At 40.1% G+C, this 22,617-nt stretch overlaps 1 protein-coding gene across 30 annotated transcripts in view; it reads right to left on the bottom strand.

Moving 5' to 3' along the window:
- Positions 1–22,617, bottom strand: part of PPFIBP1 (PPFIA binding protein 1) — a 172,868-nt gene that overhangs the window by 141,224 nt on the left and 9,027 nt on the right. For 26 of the 30 annotated variants that reach the window (XM_081061295.1, XM_081061319.1, XM_081061317.1 and 23 more), the window contains exon 1: positions 19,522–19,785. The exons of 1 other annotated variant lie outside the window; for it this stretch is intronic. The gene's annotated coding sequence lies outside the window, so the exon portion shown is untranslated. Of the gene's footprint in view, positions 1–19,521; positions 19,786–22,617 lie in introns of those variants that run through there. 3 more of the 30 variants (XM_081061300.1, XM_081061316.1, XM_081061301.1) reach the window with 2 other exon arrangements.

Below are 22,617 nucleotides of genomic sequence, written 5' to 3'. Positions count from 1 at the left end.
TGTGGCACTGAAAGCGGGTACCAGAGTACCAGACGAGAAAACTGGAGTTTTCAACCTTAACCATTAGAGTACGCCCCTCCCCACCTAAGCCGTACATGCTTTATAACCTCAAATCCTAGCAAATCTTCATTCTAAAGCCACTGGAAAAGAACGGTTCTACACCTAAGTATGAAAATGAGTTCTGAACACTTTATTCCCAACATTTCAAACTTTTAATAACAAGGAACAATTCCTGGAGGAGATATCAATGACTTTGTAGTATTTACTGTACCTCCGAGAAAGCAGATGGCAGACCAGCCTGAGCAGGAAACAGGAGCTACTGCGACCATGCTGCCCAGGACGTAGCACCATCTTCCAGAAAACGTCAAGGAACTGCCTAGTAGTCAGCCACTCGCTAGTCCAGGTCAGGGCCCGGGGATGGAGTTAGGGATGTCACAAGAGTATAAGTCAGAGAAAAAGCAGGTACTTGCATAATGTCTGTATCTGATGACCAGAGGTCTGGGCTCAGGATGTTAAAGATGTAGATAATGCACTCCCTGTGGAAAAACTCAACTTAACATCATACTACTGCTTAATGTTTTATAGCTTTTTACACAGTGTCTCGTTTGACCCTCACAGACCTCACTGTGAGAGCTGAGCTGATATTATTATCTCAATTATATGACAAAGTGACTTGCCCAGGATCACACAACTGATTGATATTGGGGTCAGATTCCCAGATTCTTGGTTCAGGTGCTTTCCTATAAAATTCTGCCAATTTGCTATACATACACACACATACATGTAATTTATATATAAACCCCCAAAACTTTGCCTCCCTCCTTCTCCTTTTCTGGTTCCCACCTTCATATTACAGATCTACGATGAGTAAATTTCTCAGAAAAAGGACTAGCAATGGCAAGTGGTCCTAAAAGGGCCACAAACCACCATCAAAGTTCTCTCTCTCTCTCTCTCTCTCTCTCTCTCTCTCTCTCTCTCTCTCTCTCTCTCTCTCGCTTTAAACAGGTCGCCGATTTCTTAGACACAGTCATTGTTCTTAGAAAAGCCTTCCACGCTGGTCAGTAGGTTTTGCTACTGTTATTTGAAGGACTTGGTGGATTTCACTCTTGCCAAGTTGGCATTTTGTTTCTGCAATGCTTGGACTGCAGCGATCAGATGGGGATTTTCACGGTTTCAGTAACAGAAGCAAGCATCTCTGTGCCTCAAGTGGATGTATTACAGCTTGTGAGAGTGCTAAGAGCTAATTACTCATTTACTCCATAAGCCAACTAGCCAGCAATAAGAAATGCTTGGTAAAACTTGTTAGGTTCTCAGGCTTTGTTTCAAAGGGCTGTTGCCAACGTTATTTGGCTGAAGCGATGGACACTGGGGCTGCTCGACTGGATTGGTATCTCAGGATCACAAAACATAGTCTCTAGTCCTTTGTATCCTGTAAATCAATAGTCAAGACAGCACCAATTTTATTCTTCTAGACTTAATCTACTCTCTTTACCATTTTCACTATTACCACCTCTGCCCCCCAAATGTCCACTTTGGCTGTAAATTAAGAAATCAAATAATAAGCCTAGAATTTTAGAAAAACAATTGCCTACTGACCATTAAAATTGGGTGTGGCATTCTACAATGACCTACACTCAGTTTGCAATAGTCACAAGATTTGGCCAACAGTCCACTCACTCTGATCCTTGAACTCTCAACAGAAGAGGGAACTCAGAAACCATGTAAATTTCACTAATCACTGATACATAACTGTAGCCATATTTTATGCAAAGCATACACACATATGGCCATGAATTATATAAAAACACAACTAATTTATGAATTTATATAAATTATATTTTAAAAGGCTTTCCCATCCTTGTCTCTCCATCCCTACCAAAAGGAGGGGGAGATGAAAAAAACAGATCTAAATTTCCCAGAATAGGAGTGAGAAGGTTAGTTATCTACCCTATAAAGCTCCATCCACATTAACTTTTCCCATAGTCCAATATACTAAATGATGTATGGTTGAAAATGAAACCCTGGCTTCAGGGACAAAAAACTAAGAAGGTCCAAGACATATTTTAAAAATTCCCAAAGGGTGTCATCTTTTATTTTTTTAATTTTATTTTTTTAATTTATTGGGGTGACAATTGTTAATGAAATTACCTAATTTCAGGTGTACAATTCTGTATTACATCATCTGTAATTCCCATTGATGGGACTCTGGGTGTTCACCACCCAGAGTCAGTTCTCCTTCCATCACCATATATTTGATCCCCCTTACCCTCATCTCCCTCCCAAGGATGTCATCTTTAACTCCATAGAAACAAGACTGCATTGGATTATAATATAATTCTAAGATAATAATACTGATTAAACAACAACTTATTGAAGTGGAAAAGTATGTATAAACATAAAGTAGAAGTTAAATGCAAGGCAACTTTCATGTTGAAATTCTTTAGAGAGAAATAATTTAATATTAGTGGAGTTCTTTTTATGTGGTTAATGAGGTCTAACATAAGACCAATCAAATCTATCCTAACTTATATGGGATATGAAAAAAATAAAGATTTAATTAACAACTTTTCTCCTGAGTTACTTAACTTTGTTTTTTCTCTTGATTTTCTACAACCTTTTATTTTTTAAAGACTGCTCTGTTACCTGAACAGATACATGGACAAGTAATAACTCCATGAGTGATGCCAAAAATCTCAACTACCTGTAAAGGAATGACTTAGGTTATTGCGCTTCCAAAGAGCTGTGTGTGTTTTTTTACACAGACACGTAGACAAAACATGTTTTACTTTCACTGTGAGAACAGTCCTAAGCTGGGGGATTTATCAAGAAATTCACCAAGCAGAAAGATTTCAGAGAAGCAGGTGACAGCCACAACAGGAAAGAAAAACTACCAAACAGGAAAATAAGCAGGTGAGATAAAGAAATGTTTCTTGCATTTAAATATACATAACATTTACTAAAATTTTGTGAGTCTGGGCAGGTTTACCAGTTATTCTAAAGTTTTTAAACAAACAAACAAACAAAAAAAAAAAAGCAGCATTTTCAGCTATGAGACTAGGAAGTAATCATTACTGAGCTCCTCCAATGAATGAACCAGGTACTGTGCAAGGCATCTTGAATATATTATCTCAATTTAACCTTTCTATTATTCCTACAAGGTAGAAATTGTTCCCATCTTACAGATGAAGAAACTGAGGCTCAGGTTGGGTAAGTAACCAAGTCACAATGTTCAAACATGACTGTGTTGGGATTCCATCCAAGACATGTCTGACTCCAAAACCTAAAAAACATTTGCTGCTATCTTCTGCCCAATAGCACCACGAAAAAAATTAAAATGATAGAGTTGTTTCATGAGAGGATCAGCTCTGGGGTCAGAAGCTCTCGATTTTAATTATGCATCTAATGAGTGATGGTTTCCTCCAAATTAATGGGAGATGAAAATAGTATTTAACCTCGTAAGGTTGCGGTGAGAAGCATATAAAAAGGCCCCAGTGAAAAGGCTTTGCAAAACAGATAAGCACTAGCTGTGATTGTTACCTCCCTAATCAAGCTCTGTGGCTAATGCAGCAGGAGAACTGCAGCAAGGCTGTGGGCTCCTGTGAGTCTACCCAGCGCAGAGAGCACTCTGACAAGACTGAGCAGGACACAGCCTGGAGCCCGAGCAAACAAGTAAAAGGTGAAGAGTGGAGGGGATAGTCTGCTCAGTCTACCTTCTCATGCACTACACAAATTTAAAAAAATATTGTGCAGCAGCCACAGTTTGCTCTAGCTGCTGGTCCCAGGTCCTCGGGCATTTTGGGAATCTATGAAAGCCCTCCCTGTCTTCAGTAAGCTCATTTTCCACCCTGAAGGAAAGTAAATACAAAACACAACTAAAGGAGCCTTGGTCCAGCAAGAGCCTCATCCTTTCTCATCAATTTTCCCTTCTCTCTCTCTCTCTCTCTCTTTCACACACACACACACACACACACACACACACACACAGATTTTTCCCTGTTATATAGTAGGCGCTCATATTAGAATAAGCACTTGAGGCCCTTTAATCCTCAATTAAGAAACTCTATAGTGGGCAGTTTGGGATAGAATTTTAAACACTGATGACACAGTATAGTGACTTCAGAGCAGAAAGAGTTCATTTCAGTATAGACAAAGGAAGGTCAAAGACCCCAGGTGGAAAAGAGTACCAATAAAGTTGACTACATAAAAATTTTAAACTTCTATATGACTAAAAACAAAAGTAAAAGAGACAAATAAAAAGTAGGGAAATAAAAACTAGGTGAAAACATTTGCAGTAACTGTGAGAGAGGATTAATAAGGGTTAATAAGTGAACCAGATAAACTATGACAAGTAAGAAAAATACTAACATCCAATAGATAAAATGGGCAAAGTACATAGTTTCTTAAATAGGAAATACAGCCAATAGTCGTATAAATATGTTTGATCTCATTAATATCAAAGAAAAAAGAAAAAATGAAATACTCCTAGAAAATTATCAAATATTATTAAAATGAGAGTATCACTCCTGCTAATGGCAGCAAAAATTAGAAAAACTTTTGGCAATTGACAGCAATATCAATGGGAGATATACACACACACATCCACACCCTTTGGTTGTAAAGAATAATCTAAAATACGGAAAAATGCTGACTGCATAAAGATACTTATTAAATATTGAAAACAGGCTGTCTGCTCTAAAATGGAATTAAATAAATCATGAAACAGCCATAGATGGAATATTTTACAGTCCTAGAAATCATACTTACAGATATTTCAGTAGTGTGGGGAAAGGCAAATAAAATGTTAATTTTTTAAAATGAAACACAAAATCATAAACTCAGAATATTTCAAATATGGAAAAAAATTAGGAATGAAAAAATGAAACACACCAACAATATTTGTACCTTTGTGCAGTAGGATTACTGATGACTTTTTTTTAACTGTCTGTGTTTTTCTATACTACTCATATTCTACATGGTGCACGTATTACATTTATAATTACAAAAGATTTAAATAATCTCAACTGCAAATCTACAGTAAACAACAGATGGAAATCCAACAGCTCTCCAAGCCGCTCCTACAAATACCAAAACACTGTGCAATAGGCAGGTGAGGCACTAAACAAGGGGAAAGGCAGCATTGTTTTAAATCTCGGACTAAAAAAACATTCGTTTCTTGATGTAAAAACAAAAACTATTCATGTCCCACTTACCAAAAGATATTTTGGAAATTCACTAACCAAAACATTCTCCATCAGAGGATTTAAATCCACACACCAAAATTATCTCCACAAAACAAACTAATTAAACAAGCAGGAAGTTTACCAGGAACACCCTAAAAATTAATAATTGTTTTTACAGCTCTGATAAATCCAGGCCAGCTCATGTTAGTACACAGTGTAACATACACAAACAATCTCCAGCGAGTCTGTCACCACTTCTAAACAGGAAAGCATGAAATCCTTAGCATAAGGCTTTTCCTTGGCAAGTACCACAGATGCTGCTGAAATTGAGTGTTTTGGGGTAAACCCTCTCAAAAGCTGATTTTGCAATCTTTGAGATGGTTTTCTTAGAGCAACAGTTAACTTAGGCCAAACTCATTGCATTAATTACCTTGTTTACATCTTCACAACCCTACAAGGCAGGGTTTCTCAACTTTGGCACTACTGACTTATTGGGCTTGGTGACTCTTTGCTATGGGGGGCTGTGCCATGCACTGTAGAGTGTTTAGCACCATCCCTGGACTCTACCCACCAATGTCAGTCCTCCCTCCACCCCTAGTTGTGACACAGAAAAATGTTTCCTGACATTGCTAAATGATTCCTCCAGGGCAAAATCACCCAGGCTGAAAACCATGCTACAAAGTACTTACCTGTTATTGGCCCCATTATACAAATGAGGGAAATGAAATAGAGCTATAACCCCATCTAATTCCAAAGCCCAAGATCCCAAACTCTATATGGGAGTTGTGCACAGACAGGAAGCATATCTGACAATGTAAGTGATACACACCCATCTTTTCTGCTTGAGCCTCCTTTGTATCCCCGCAGAACCTGGTTTAGTCCTCAACACATATTGATTGAGTAAACCATTTCTATTACACATAAACATTATTGGGTCCCTGCTGAGTAACGGCCTGGCAACAAAGGCACAGTCATGGCTTTCAACAAGTACACACGTAATCTATTTGAAGAAAGAAGATGTAACCAGAAGACAATCCATTTGGAATGTCCGTTTTGGAGAAAACTCTGTTTCCTCATCTGTAAAATGAAGATAATGTTAGTGCTGCCCTCATGATTAACTGGGATAGTACGAGCAAAGTTCCTTCCACAAAAGGCAACTTCAAAACCAACTACATCCAAATGCATGGCAATAAACAGGCACGGGCATTGGAGGAATCGCAGGATCTCAGAATCACTGGACTGGAAGGAACCTTCGAAAACAACCTGAAGTCAGCACCCACTTGGTACCTGAGCATTTAAAAATCCAAAAATTTCTTTACCTGCTTAGTAGAGCTCATGGGTTGAGCTCTGACTGAGGTTCTCAGCAAAAGTTTCCTGAACTACTCTGACCAAACTACTTTGAAGGAAGGAGGGGGGTTTTACAAAGAGAAGAGCAACAGGTAAAGTAGAAAGGATGAGCGGACTTAAAGCACGCCAGGGGTGCAGAGGCTGGTCTGAGTACAGCGACCAGGGAAGACAAATTTGGAGAAAGAGGTGAAGATCAGAAGAGGCGGCAAAGTGACACTGACCAGGTGAGACCTTAGAAGTATTTCTTCTAAAAAAGCAACTAAGGGCTGCTACAAAGCATACAATCAACTTACATTATGAAGGTGGAGAACTTAATTTCTCAGACTAAAAGATCAGCCTTTGAATTGCTTCACAGCATTTCCTGAGGATAGGCAGCTACTGCTTTAAATTTACGTAGGTAAAAGTGACAATTTTGCCAGAACAAGAGTCAATCTGCCCTAAAAGCTTACCCATATTATCTACCTCCCCAAGTCCATAGTTACTCACTCCTGATCATTAGGGCATCAGCCCAGCGCCAGGAAACAAGAGCCCAGAGTAGCCAGATCTTCTCTGTGAAGAATCTGAATTTCAATAGGTGAAATCTCCCATTCAGTATTGGCTTAATTTTCTTAAAATACATACTGTGTATATGTCAAACCAAACCTGTTTCCATGAAGTCTCCACACCAGGAGTATCCGTATGAGAACTCTTCTGAAAGCTGTAGCCCACAGGAAGTCAAAACAAACTTTGAGCAGGAAAGGTGACTCATACCCAAGGTTTATGAAAGATTTGCCTGGCCATGAGGTGTAAAATACAGGGGGAAAAACTAACTGCAGGGGTCCAGGTAGAAGACAACTACAGAGTCTATATTTGAGATGACAGGGATGTAAACCAAGGCAATGGCAAAGGCAATAGTGAGCTATTAAAAAATACATTCGATACTGCTTTAAATTCACTTCTTGGTGTGATCAAATGCCCTCCAAATTAATTAAATATCCAAGTATATCTATAAAACTTGACATGTTCAGAAAGTTGTGATTATTCAATATTAAATTTAGCCTCAAAATTCTAAAAAAAAAAAACACAAAAATTATTCAAAAGGCAAAAATGAGAGTGCTGATGGCCCGGAGAGAGTCCCTAGGCTACCAGACACACACCTGCCCACTGCAAACGTTGATAATGAAGGTGAGTCTTTAAGACCAGAGGGAAACTCAGGCTCAAAAGTGAGCTCTTTGACTTCTGAGCCCAGGGCCACCTTCATGGATTTGTGACCTCTATAGTCACATAATTCCATGCTCAGAAAGGCTCCACAGTGGGTTTAATGCTCTGCTATCATCGTCTTGAAAGTCTTACTAATTTTAACTTTGAACTTGTGTTTGTGAATTAGGTCTGATGGGACAACGGACAGTGCATGGGAGCAGAGATCTTGTTTAATACGTGTGGCCACACCATTCCTTGCTGCCCCACTCATACCTTGCGTTTGCAATGCCCCGTAAGCACAGAATTTCTGCGACTTCATAATGCATGGGAGTTCAACAAGACTAATGCAAAGTAAATGTGTTACAAATACAACTGGGTAAGCAGGTGGATGGGTGCTGACAGCTCCAAGCCAGGCTTTACATTCAATCCAGAAATTGCTGTGCAGGCAGAGAAAAGGCAATGTCTTTCTAAGAAATACAAACAACCAAGGAATCCTATCACATCCTCTCTTAATGCTGTTACCTCCCTGTATTATAGCCACCCACTTATGCTGAAAATAATGGCATAGAAGGAAATGGAAAGATGGAGAAACCCATAGGTCTTTTTCCTTTCAGTCCTTCCTCATGCCAGCCCTTCCTCCTGTAAACCAAAGACTGGGAATGTGCGCAAATCAAGAAGTAAAATAAAAGTAGTGAGTTAGTTTTGTGCAGTGTTTCTACCGTGTTTGTAAGAACAGCATACATAAACATATGCAAATTACAAAATGCGAAGTACGTGATTTCAGTCATTCTGTATACGTGTTAAAAGCTCTTATATTTGCATTTCAAAGTGGCACTGCACAATATAAAGATGAACAGTAAAATTCCTGCTAATAATTTTAATTTTTCTTCACTTAGAATGACGTTAAATCGCAAATAAACTCCATGATGAGTCAAGAGACTGCAGACGAAAAGCAAAAGCTTTTTATAGTAGTAACTTGAGCAGCACTTTTTTCCTGCTTTTTGAACAAGGGGCCACACGTTTTCATTTTACACTGGGCTCCACAATTATGTAGCCGGCCCCATGGAGAACCATTTAACTCAAGAAATACGATGCCCATCTATCTATGCAACACACACATGAATAAGTTCTTACTGATGTCTTTCAAAGCAACCCCCAGAAGACCCACCTATGGTGCTGATTTTTAGTACCACACTATTAGTCACTGAACTGCTTCAGTTCTTTTCTCCCATCCCCTTAATGTCATTACAACAACAAATCTGCTGAAACATCACAATCCAATGTCTTTCCGACTAAAGAGCTCTCTAGAAAGAGTTAAACTGAAGACCAAAGAAAACTTTCTCAGGAGCAGCATATAACGCAGAGGCCTCTGCTGGACAACTCCTTTCCTTCAAGTATTCCGGGTGCTCTGGTTGTTCTGTTTCAAACAACCTGTGGTTCCAGAACCAGGCTGTTTCTCACCACTCAGAGCGCTCAGGTTTTCCCCCGGAAAGTTGTTCTGAAAACCATTAAGTCTGGTTGTCTAAAAATGCCTTCTTTAAACACAGTCAAGTTTTCCTCTGTTTTCATTTCATTCTCCTCTTCTTTTCTGTACCACTACTTTCCACTTCAGTGAATTAATTTCCTGCCTGAAGATACATCCTGGCAAATGTGTCAGTTTGTGTTGTTTAGATGAGACACTTTTGTCATTCTTTCAAATTCTTCCTCTGAACCAATAACCCCCAGAGCCAGCCTCGCAGGAGCTGAGTTACTTGTCTATGAATTTTGTTTCACTGCCTCCCATTAGACTGAAAAATGCAGACTGCCTGAGGTGAACTTACTCAACTTATCTCTTCCAATCACAGTGTTTTTCTATTTTTCCCTATCCCTAAAGAAAGGCTAACCTGCCACTCTCCACTTGATTTTGAATCTATCGCTGCCCTTCTCCCTCAGACTTTGTACCCATTCCCATCTCTTTCTTTCATATCATCCTATCTACCTACACTACCTGCTTCAAATTCAAGCTATCATAGCATGTCTCTCCTTGTTCTCCTTGAAATGCTGGGCTAACGAGGCCACTTGTACTTCATCATCTCCTATGCATTTCTCAAAATTTTTGCACTCTGGATTTATCTCTGTTGTGCTACTGAAACTGCTCTCCAAGTTCACAAACGACCTGGTAGCTGGACTGGGACAGCTTCTCAGATCTGTCCTTGTAATAGGTCTGCAGCTCGGGACGGCACAGACCATCCACTTCTGTTGTGTGTGCTTCTTCCCTTTGCCACCACCAACCTCCACTGCTCTGCGCGTTCCTGCTCTTATCTCCTGTAATAACTTTTCTTTGGCCTATGTCTAAATGTCAAGAGTTCCCTGCAGGCTATGTACAATCAGTCCTCACTTAACATCATCAACAGGTTTTTGGAAAATGCAACTTTAAGCAATATGACATATAAGAAAATCCATTTTACCATACGCTAATTGATATAAACAAGAGTTAAGTTCCTACGGTTTATTTCTAGTCAAAAACATCACTAAACTACATAAAGACCCAAAACACTTCTAATATTAAAATTGAAATAAATGTGAATACATACATTTAAGAAAGATAGGTAAAAATTAAGATGATTTTTCCAATCCACTTATTCCTGTTCACGGTCACGGGTGGATGAAGCCTATCTGGGCAGCTCAGGGCACCGGGCAGGAACCAACCCTGAACGGGACGGATGCCCTTCCATTCCAGGGCGCGCGCACACGCGCGCACACACACACACACACACACACACACACACACGCAATCAGACTGGGACAGGATAGACGCGCCAATTCACCTCACGTGCACATCTTTGGGATGTGGGAGAAAACCAGAAGACTGGAGAAAACTCACGCAAACATGGGAGAACATACAAACTCCACAGACAGTGGCCCCCGCCGGAAATCAACTATTTTTTCCTCATCAAAGTTATAACAAAATGATGTTATTCAATTATCTACTGTACTTGCTTCTTTTTTTATTTTACATCCTCTTCTTTGGCAAGTTCATCTACTCTCACTCTTTATGTGACAGCCCTATGAAGAAGGAGATGATCCATCAATCTAGGGTTTTGCCTAAACTCCAAACCTAACTTTCTAAATTCTTTTTTTTTTTTTTAAAAAAAGATTTTATTGGGGAAGGGGAACAGGACTTTATAGGGGAACAGTGTGTACTTCCAGGACTTTTTTTTCCAAGTCAAGTTGTTGTCCTTTCAGTCTTAGCTGTGGAGGGCACAGCTCAGTTCCAGGGCCAGTTGCCATTGCTAGTTGCAGGGGGCGCAGTCCACCATCCCTTGAGGGACTCGAGGAATCGAACTGGCAACCTTGTGGTTGAGAGCCTGCGCTCCAACCAATTGAGCCATCAGGAAGCTCAGCAGCAGCTCTGCTCAAGATGCCATGTTCAATCTTAGTTGCAGGGGGGGCTGCCCACCATCCCTTGCAGGAATCGAGGAATTGAACTGGCAGCCTGTGGTTGAGAGCCCACACTCCAACCAACTGAGCCATCCAGAAGATCAGACGCAGCTCAGCTCAAGGTGCCGAGTTCAATCTTAGTTGCATAGGGCGGAGCCCATCATCCCTTGGGGGACTCGAATTGTTGAACTGGCAACCTTGTGGTTGAGAGCCCACTGGCCCATGTGGGAATCGAACTGGCAGCCTTTGGAGTTAGGAGCACGGAGCTCCAACTGCCTGGGCCACCGGGCCGGCCCCTAAATTTCTAAATTCTTGCTTTACGTCTTCATGTGGGTAAGACCAACTAGCTTCTTAACAGCTTTTAACACGCCAAGTGCAGAACTAAGCCACAGGCAGTAATATGAAGAGGTTGAGAAACTGACCCTGGAAACTATACCTACCTACATTTAAATCCTGAGTCCAACACACACAATCTGTGTGACCTGGAAAAGTCAATTAGCCTCTCTGTGCCTCAGATTCCTTATCTGTAATACAGAAATAATAACAGTACCTTTTCTCAGGACTGATGTAGGGATTAAATCTAAATTAAAATATGTAAGGTGCTTAGAACAGAATGTATTACATACCAAGTGCTACATAAGCATTAGCTATTGTTGTTGTTATTCTCCTAAAAACCTAATGACACAGGTACTATTATTTTACCTATTTGCACACTAAGAAAACAAAAAAAGGTTATTGTGGGTCCTGATGGAATCCCAAACTCCACATATTCAAATCTTAATTCATCATATTTCCCATTAAAATTCAACTTTTGCCTGTGTGCCTTTCTTGATTAAAGATGTTCTATCCCGGGGCATCCAGATGGCTCAGTTGGTTAGAGCTCAAGCTCTCAACAAGGTTGCCGGTTCGATTCCCGCATGGGATGGTGGGCTGTGCCCCCTGCAACTAAAGATTGAAAACAGTGACTGGACTTGGAGCTCAACTGAGCCTTCCACAACTAGATTGAAGACAACTACTTGAAGCTGATGGGCCCTGGAGAAACACACTGTTCCCCAATATTCCCCAATAAAAAAAAATTTTTTTTTAAAAGATGTTCTATCCCTCCCCACTCCCTTCCGACACATACCCCAATAAACATCCAACATACTATTTCCAGAGTCATCTTTATAAAATAATAGTTCCCATATCCCTCCCTACCTTACACCAAAAAAATCATTTTAAAGCATAATCTTGTCATCCTCTTAAAAAACCCTCTAAGAACTGGCCCCAGTATGGTAACTTTCTCAACAGTATTGATCTTTCCATCTTATCTTTCTCTAAAGCTAATCGCACTATATTCTACATTCTGCTCCAAACCCAAGTGTGCTCATCTCCCCCCACTGTCTCCTCCAAATCTCCTACTCAGCCTTCAAAGGCCATTCAATTCCACCTCCTCTCACAGGAACCCTCCTCTGCTCAAGTAACTAGTCTAGTTTATAGCATCATCTGCCCCCACCTACATCCAAAAGTTCCAACAAGCTGATTTTTTTAAACTTTAATACTTTCTATATGTCTATATGACTAATGCATAAGTGTTGTAAAACAGACACTAATATGCTGCAACAAAAAATTGAAGTCCCCTTCATCTTCCCTGCCATCCTAATCCCATCCCCCACAAATCACCCCATTTAGCAATTTTTTTATGCATTGACAAATATAAACTATGTGTGCTTGTTTTTTTTCTTAAAATATATATCACAGGCATCTGCATAAGTCAGTGTATTTTTTCAACTTTTTAACAGCTAAATAGTATTTTAAATCTGTTTTTATTTCAATATATATAAGGAGAGTCTTCCTCTTTCTGCCCCCAATTCCTGCATATGAATATTCTTAAGGGTAAAGACCACCTTTTGTTTGTCCTTACAGCTCCAAGAGGACCTCATACCAAAGCCAAGAATTGCTTTACAAACGTTCAATAAAACAATAACAATATCTGTCATCAATTCAGTGTTCATTGTGTGCCAGGAAAACAGCTATGAATGCTTCACATATATTAGCATATTTAATCCTCTTAACTACCCAATTATTCCCACTTCACGGAAAACAAAATCACACAGCTGCAAGGACAAGGGATTCTAATCTACAGCTGTCTGACTCTGGAGCCCACTCCCTTCATCCCTATGCTATAGCTAATAAAATTTTCACAAAGACATCCTCTTTGCTTTTTCAACCAAAGTTAGAGAACAGAATTGCTCCATGCATTCTGGTTTAGGCAGGTGAGATTGAGGGTAAGAAATGGGCATTGAAATGCATGGCAAGTAGATGGAGGTGAGTGGTTGTAGCTATAAAGCTAACCTACCATTCAGCCATTCAACCAATGTTTACTGAGAACCTACTAGAAGTGGAATTACTAGCTTTCCCCTCTTCAGTAACACACTCTCCTTCTGTAATAGTTGCCACCATTTGTTAAAAATCTATGTGCCAAATGTGCCATTATTATTTCTATTAATAATTTCTAATTGTTTCTAACATTGACAAAAATTCTATGAGACAAATATCAGTACCAGTTTACAGATGGGAAAACTAAGACCTAGAGAAGTTAAATTACTCACCAATATTAGACTGTAATAAATAGCAAAGCCAGGATTCAAGCTGAAGGTCTGTAAGTCTCCAATGTCCAACCCCTTTTTTTGTCATACAGAATGCTGCCTTTTAATTCTTAAAGAAAAATGAACCATGACTTTTTCAAACTTTAAATTCAGTTAAGATCACATTTAGCTGCAAGTAACAGATCTAACTTCCATGGTTTAACCAAATTTTCTTTTTCTCACAAAAAAATCAAGAGATGGGCAGAAGAGGTCTGGTACAGCAGTTCCAGAATGCCACCAACTTCCCAGCCTGTTTACCCCTTAAGTTTCTTGTCCTTGGTCACAAGACGTCTTCTCCTATTAGAAAATAGCATCCATGTCTCAGGGAGAAAGGATAAGTACAAAGAGCAAAAGGCCAAACAAGTGAGTGCACAGAGGCCATCCCCTTATAAGAGCTTTGTGGGGGAGCCCCACCCACCTACTTACATCTCACTGGCCAGGGCTGTGTCCCTTAGACAACCGCATCTGCAAGGGATTCTGGAAAATCAAGCTTTTCCTTTTTTTGAACTGGCCATGGTGGCGAATTAAACAAAATAGGTTCAGCTGTAGGGAAAAAGTGAGTGAAATGGATACTGGTTGGGTATCTAGCTGTGTCTGCTCCACAGGGTGATATAGAATGCAAGTCACCCTAGAAAATCAAGGTACCTGAGGAGAGAAAAGCAATAAAAGAACCTTAAATCTGTGTTTAAAAGCCCTCTTGGTTGTGCAAAGTCACACATTAATGGGAGTGGAGGATGGAAGAATGTGAAAGTTTTACAAAAGCATTCAAGCAACTGATCCTGCGGAAAAACACTGAGTCCCAGGTGACTTCACACAAATCATCCTGGCAGACTCACAGGTTCAACTAGAGTGTTTCCTCTGAGTTGTCACTGTTTCCCTTCCTCCCACTCACTCACTTCCCATAGTTAATTTAGATATGAACCTACAAGCTCACTGGACCCTTCTATCATTCATAAGAAAAAGTAGAGCGTGTTCAAATTCCAATTCCACAAAACAAAATTCTCTACTATGTGTTGTTATGAGAAGCAACATCTTTAGAAAAACAGCCTGATTGCAGGGACATTATTTATGCAACTGCAGTCACACTATCAAGTTATATTAAGAAAGTTGGCATAGAGTTTTAGCCTTGTTTTCACTTCCAAATAAATTTAGTACACTTCCCTCATAAAAACTTCACGCAATTCTGTGGTGGCCAGAAGATATTTGTGTAAAGTATTATAGACGAAGAGTGAGAAAAAGCCAGCAAAAGGACGTCTGTGAGCTAGATTCTAGGCACAGAAACACAAGATAACATAAGTATATTTAGTGACATGGTACAATATTACATTCACAGCATGGAAGTTAATACACTTCCCAATGGGCCTACCTACTTCTTCCCAAGAATTGCCTTGCTGGCCGAAAGAACTTGGTCACGTATTTATGAATGACTTGCCCCTGAAAACAGCATCTGTTGCCTCTCCTTCACCAAGTAAAATGAAGTTCTCCCTTTTTTAACAAAGGCACACACACATCAGCACACCTGCTGCCTTCACCATGCATCTGTTTTTATGTCAAATGCTTGATTTCCCTAACCTAGAGGTGAAAACACCTAGCCTTACTCTGGAGCTCATAGGGAGTCCATAAAATCCACGGCCAGGCCCACACGTTCTAGGATTTGATCTTCTTCATCCACAATCCATATCTGAAACAGGAGCCTTTGCCAGAATGACTTGCTATTCGATGCAATGAGAGTTTGTACAATTCCTTCAAGTCATGGACAATTTTAGGTGTTCCACGGCACAGAAACCACTAAATGATCTATTTTAAACTCATTCCACTTGCCAATAAAAGCAAGGATGTGCGTGTGGGCCAGTCAAAATGTGAGTCACACCAACTTCCAGGGAGACAGACATACAACCAAAGTTCAGTCACAAACTGTGACAATGACAACACACCCACCTGAACCACTGACTCCAAATGTACATTTTAAAAACAGAAGCTCTTTAGCGGGTACAGACTGGTACACATTTTACTCAGATTCACCTCTCCTCCCAAAACTGCTTAAGTAGTGTGCCAACTTAAAACTCCTTGAAGGGCCCATATTTTAAACCTAAAATCCAGCTGTTTGGTGTTCTAGATCGTTCGATGTGGAAAAAAAAAAAAACTGAAGTAAAAAAAACCCTCCCTACTTGACTTTTTGAAACATGATCAACTAATGCCAAACTGGCATCAATAATGACTATATTTACAATGAAGAGTGTAAAGGAAATGGAACAATCTTTGTATGTTGTAGGGTGGGTTAGTTCAGTTCGGTGTTTTTTTTTAATTCATTAGCTCCATTTAATAAAGCATCGCTCTTTGTGGTGGTGACACCTATGACAAAAGCTGTACGCTTTCTGACTATGGAAAAGATTTTGACATGCACTGCAATGAATTTGAGAAACAAATGACATAATACACTACAGGTGCAAGGAAGTGCACAAGCCCAGAGCAGTTTTTGGATAGAGTCAACTTTCAGACAGTTTGATGACTGATTTAATTATGAAATTATCAGCCTTTAGTAGAAGGGAAATGCTAGCCAGAGACACTTTGTTCCCTTTATCCACAAACAACATCCAGCTTCGCTAACTTTAACAGCTTTGAATCTCATACTTAAGCCCATCTGTTTGATCATGGTTAAATAATGGTGATGATATGATGATGATAATGATGATGATAATTATAATAATAATAATAATAATAATAATAGGGGTAACTGGTTAGCTCAGTTTGTTGTAGCGTGGCGCTGCTAACACCAAGGTTTCCGGTTAGATCCGCATGAGCCACTGCGAGCTGCACCATCCTTAAGAGTCAACTATGCCATTGTAGCATGAAAGCAATGTAACCAACTACCATAGCTGTTTCCCAATAAAAATTTTAAAAAATAAATGATAATAATAAGAAATCATGGTTTCCTGAAAAATTTCACAATTGGCTGCTCAACTGTGATTTATTTTTCTCGATTTCAGAATATGACTTTCTAGAGAAATCTCTGGAAATAAAAAAGTCATCATTATACAGTATCTCTTGCCTGTGTTTTCACCTTGAAGTAACGTTTCCTTAATAAAGAATTAAGATATAGACCCAAATGTGAATGTATATTCATTAATTTTCTCACTTATTCATTGTTTTGAAAAAGTAATTCAAATCAGGTCAGAAACATGTAATAGCTGTGAAAAGACAGAATGATGAATGAGGTCTTTTAACAATTTGAAAAATGTGCCATTTGGGAGATAGGTACTTTAAAAAATGGGAGATGAAAAACTCAAAACATTAATTTTAATGTAACAAATTACTAATTTAAATTAACTACAAAAATGCAAATATTTCATGAAAATGAAAGAGAGGTTTTAAAAAGAAGTCAGCTAGTCAGTAATAGGAAAAAAAATGACCTTATTCTGATTTATCTTACGCTGGTACAGTGAGTGACAAAAAGACTCCATAAATAGTAAACAAACTCTTCCCTCATTGAACTTGTTTCCAAAAAATGTCTATGATGCCCTTGAAATTAGGCACTATTGATGTGGAACTACAGTATGCCCTAATTTCAAGTCAATATTTGTCCACAAAGGCCAGATTATCCTATTTATTTTTAAGTAGCTACCAGAACTATGACAGTTGCTGGTCAAAGATAATTTAACCAAAACCTAAGTCTATCTTTCTCAATAACAAACATCTTTCAAGTTTGTCCTTTAAAAGCACCGTTTTTTACTATACCACATCTGCCCCATGAACACAAACCAAAAAAGAGAAACATTGGCTAAAACGAAGAACATAAAATTACTGTTATTACTCAAAAAACTGCTAATGAAATTTAAAGCTTTGGCATATTCAAATCCCTAATCCAGGACGAGTTTCTTGGAAAGAAAGCATAAATCTGAATTTGGCACATCAGGATAACATCCTAAAAATACTCTGACTCGTTTTTGTAGCTCTATCTCTGGGTATTACAAACTGCAGTTTGAACACTGTAACAGTCAAGGCTCCAATGATTTCACATCAGCCCACAGGAATCCACATCACCACCGTCTCTTTCCCACTGGAAAACACAGTATGTTTTATATGCTTCCTATAGAACAGAAACAGAAAAGGCTTCTCTCTCCACCATTGTTTCAGAGCCATTAGGAAATTTCTGTTTCTGAAATCAAAATACAAACCAACATGAAAATGTTCTGGCTTTCCAGTAACACACACCTTCCCTTTGCAAAAAGTCTGCTCTTAATCCACCCGGTGCTAATCAATTTCTTCAGGAACTGAGAACAATACAGACCCAGGTGGTTTTATAAACAAAATACTTCTTTCCAGCTCTGAAACTTAATTGTCAACTGGCTAGAAAGATAGAGAACCCCATCTGTGAAGTCCTGCATCTCGACACTTCCTGACTTGGGTTTATTAGATGTAGTTGTGGCTTCTTTCCTCATCTCCTGGAAATGCCCTTTCGCTCAGGCACCAGGGATGCAGCTTTTGACTCACAATGAAATCCACGCCCGTTTCCTCCCGACCTAGCAAAAGAAGGATCCTCACTGAGAGGAACCGTGGTGAATGAAAGGGGAAACTTGACTCAGGAGTCTCAGCCCATGCATTTTTTTTCCTTCTCCAAAAGAAAAACCCTTAAGCACTAATAAGTAAGTGAGGGTTCTGAATCAGTTTGTGGAGTCAAGCTCTTTCCCCAGAAAAATCAATCATACCCAGTTAGTGACCTGCGCACACAAAATCTCCAACCAGAAAAAAAAAAAAAAAGTTTGAAACAGGAAATAAAAATAGAATTCAATACTTCCAGTTCTCAAAATATCTTTTCCTTCCCACAGACAATTGCTTTCCCTAACTTGGACACTAAATCAAATTCTCATTCTACTGCTCCTTGCACTTCGTATTGAAAGGTTCCACATGTTGAAAAATGCATGTTCCTATAATTAAGAGTTTGTATGCCACGCCTTCTGCCACATTTCCCTGTTAAAACACCCTTCTCTAAAAATGATCCCTGAAAACACAATTACCAGCCCTCATCCCATTTCTCGAGCAGCCACAGAACACAGATCTGAAGATTCTCTGCAGCCTTCCTAACCCCTCTAGATCACAAAGTTGGCAATGAAACGGATTCTTGCTTAAAATGTTAAGAGTGAAAAAGAGTTGGAGTTTCAGAAGCGTGCCCCCAAGAGACTAGTTTTCCCACAAGCTCATTATGAATACACCCTAAGTGAATTTCTCACGTCCTGACCGAACTATATAAAAAGATTTTTTATGTTGAGATATAAGAATAACAATTATACTCTTTCATTTAAATTAATATGTAATAGGCCACACAGGAACTAAACAGATACAAAACTTTTGTTCTCTCAAGAGCATCATTTTTGAATCGATATTTCATAAACTTTGTGTCATTTTTAAATAATACCCTCCACCCATCGACCCTCCACCATCCCCATCTCCCTTTTTCCCCTCCCCCCACACACTTCTCTGATTGGGTTCTCAAGTATTATTGGAAGACTAGGGTGTACGGGGGTCTAATGACGCAGACAAGACTTTACATGTCCAATCCTGGAGGCATTTTTCACATATAAGCTAGTTGGGAGCCCCAGGAGTTCAGCCCTACCCCCACCCCGCCCAAGGGTCCATTCCCGCTGGGAAATAGGAATGAGTTGGAAAAGGAAATCGACCAGGGGATAAGGAGGAGCAGCTGCAATACCCAGCAGCAACCATACAACGGTGTCATTTCCCTCCGGTCTCTGAGAGAAGTCAAACGCCCTTACCTGGGGGGTGGAAGCCGCCGGCACTAGTTCCAAAAGTTCTGGTTCACCTTCCCTCGGAGTTGAAAGCCCCGGCACTCTGGCCCCGCCGCAGGCTAGCAAACCCAAATTCTGTCCCGTCCCACTCCCGCCTTCCCCAACCTCTGGGCCCTACACCATGTCAGGAATCCGGGCAGGCACCGAGCTGGGAGCTGACATCACTCCCAGTTCCAGGTACCTCCCCCTCCCACTGCCTCCTTCTCTCCTCCCTCCCTGCAGGAATTAGCCAAAGAGAGTTCGCAAGGGGGAGGGGTCGGCAGCGTCCTGGCTCCCGCTGATTGGGCTTGGGGACAGTCACTCAGAGGAGTCAACTAATTTTATACATTCCTCGCTGAGCCAGACTAGGGCTGGAAGTGGTTGTTGATGGAAAAAAAAAAAAAATGCTGCCTTTCCTGCTTATCTCTGAGGAAGGGAGATATATAGTGAAGAGCTTTGCGAGCTGTGTTTTAAACTTTTCTGGGAGTGTTTACTCTATCCCAGATCTGAAACGAAACTAACCCACCCAAGCCCCTTTTTAAGGAAAAACAATTGCCTCTGTGTCACGGGCAAGTACGAGTCTGGCGGTGCGTGGAGCAGAAAATGGCTAGCTTTAAGTCAGGCCAATAAAGGAAAACGCCAGCTGACTCTGCTACCCTTTTATCTTGGGATTGCTGGTTGTTCCCGTAGACGGGAAATTTAGAACTTCAAAAGCACTTCCGAAAAATTTAAAAGAGAATGCTAGAAAAGGCAACCCAGCTCTGAATTGTTAACTTGCGGCGTTTTCGACCATGTGGCTGCTCTGGCTGTTAGCTATGAAAATCAATCATGCAAGCTTCCAGACAAATAAAATTGAAGCTCTGAAGAAAATATTACTATTTGCCTTTTTAACAATCTTAACGCTGCTGTTTTCATGCACAACTGAAGGGGAGGGAGGGTGATCACACAATTGAGTTCAACAAACCACATGAGAATAATTACTGTTGAATGGAACCAATTGCAGAGGCTGAGCTATCAATTAAGAATTAACTAACATTTACCCTTGGCGGATAGCATGCTAACAGAACAGAAACATTCTCAGGAGATGGTTCTTTCAATTTACCTAATATCTACTCCAAGGCAGAACTGAATACTGAAAAGTGGCTCTCTTTAGCTGAGATAGAGGGAGCATATTATCCATCATCTTCTGGAAGTAAAATGAATTAATTATTGACTTTCTGTTGGTTTTTATTGTTTGTTTTTGATGGATGACGCCATGCATTTCACCATTCTGCCAAAAATTGTAGAGTGATGCAGAATCCAACACTGTGTCACAACCATCCTGTCAAATGTCTCACTAGCCCTATTTAAACGTAGAATCAAAAGCTCAGCAAGGTTACATAAGTAAATTTCTCTAGAACTGGGGTTGAAACCAAGGTCCATCAGACTCCAAAGTCATTTTTTCTCTTTCTTCTAAAGCAGTGATTGCCTACAATCTACACTCATTTGAAAAAATCGAACACTATAATGCTAAAAAAAACAATCCATAGACCAGGCCAGTGCCCTCACAGACCTACTTTATGTTATTGCCATTGTGCTGTTTGTCAAACCTACGCTATTCCAAGCTAACTTATATTTCTGACTCATATTTCCATAGCTTTAAATCTTTCTATGCACCACTACTAGCTGAGTTTTCTAAAACACTGTTTGGCCATCAACATCTTCCCCTCTAAATTGCACCCCGCCACCCCTTACTCTGCAATTCTTGGCTAGCCATTTAAAACTGTCCCTAATCTGGCCTCCTTTTACCTCTCGCACCTTATCTCCCACTTCAGTCTTGGGAAATATTCTGCTGCAGTCAAACTGGTCTACTCACAGATCCTGCTTACTTCTCACCTTCTGGCCTAACTGGAAACCCCACTCTTCTCTGTGTGTGGGTTTGTTGAGTTTGTTTTTGTTTTTGTTTTGAGAACTTTTAAGATCCACTCTCTTAGCAACTTTGAAATATGTAAGACAGTATTATTAATTATAGTCACCATGCTGTGCATTACATCCACATGACTTATTTATTTTATACTGGAAGTTTGTACCTTTGGACCCTTTCCTCTGAGTATTAAGTCCCAACCTTCTCTCAAAGCCTAATGAAAAGTCCTTGTCCTGCTGTGCACTACAGTGGACAGAAAAATGGCTTGGGGTCCGTTGTCCAGTTCTGCCACTTACTTGCTATGTGATTTGGCCTAGTCACCAAAACCTCTATCAGTTACCTTTTCTATGAAATGGGACTGATAATACATCAAGGGTTGTTGTAAGCTTTATTGGGATTGTACAGATGTATAAACATATGGTTATATATGTCTAGTTATATACATTTCCTACCTTCCCAAACTCTGAAGAGCAAGCTCCATGCTTAACACCTCTTCGTATTTCTTACACCCAATTCAAGGAAAAGACTCAGTAAAAACACCGGACAGAAAATAGATCATTATACCGTGTTTCCCCGAAAATAAGACCTAGCCGGACAATCAGCTCTAATGCGTCTTTTGGAGCAAAAATTAATATATAAGACCCTGTCTTATATTATGTTAGATAAGACCTGGTCTTATAGTATAGTAAAATATGACTGGGTCTTATATTAATTTTTGCTCCAAAAGACGCATTAGAGCTGATTGTACGGCTAGGTCTTATTTTCAGGGAAACACAGTATTACCTCTAATCCCCCTCCATTCCTTAAATACACCCAAACCCCAAATAACCCATAACTGTTTCCCCCACACACACCTCTCCCTCCCCCCTCCCACCACCACTTTGGCCAGAGTCCTTCCCTTTTCCTTTCTCACCATTCTTGCAACAACCCCTCACTCCCTCAAATATTTTCTGCACCAACCACTTAACCTGCCTTTTCACCATTCATCCTTCCCACTGCCACAGTCAGGGACACACTTGTCTGTCATGCCTGTTGCCTGCTGTGCTCTCCCAAATGCCTTCAAACAGTGGCTGGGTGGCCACCAGTCATTCCTCCAGACCCAGTCATAGATGGCTGCATCCAGGCTCTCATTCTACAACCAGCAGCAGGAGATGGGGGAGGGAATGTCCCACCCCATAGGG

Source organism: Rhinolophus hipposideros, assembly GCF_964194185.1.
Source record: "Rhinolophus hipposideros genome assembly, chromosome: 9".
NCBI lineage: Eukaryota > Metazoa > Chordata > Mammalia > Chiroptera > Rhinolophidae > Rhinolophus > Rhinolophus hipposideros.
The sequence above is the reverse complement of the archived record's forward strand: the minus strand, read 5'-3'. Positions and strand labels throughout refer to the sequence as shown.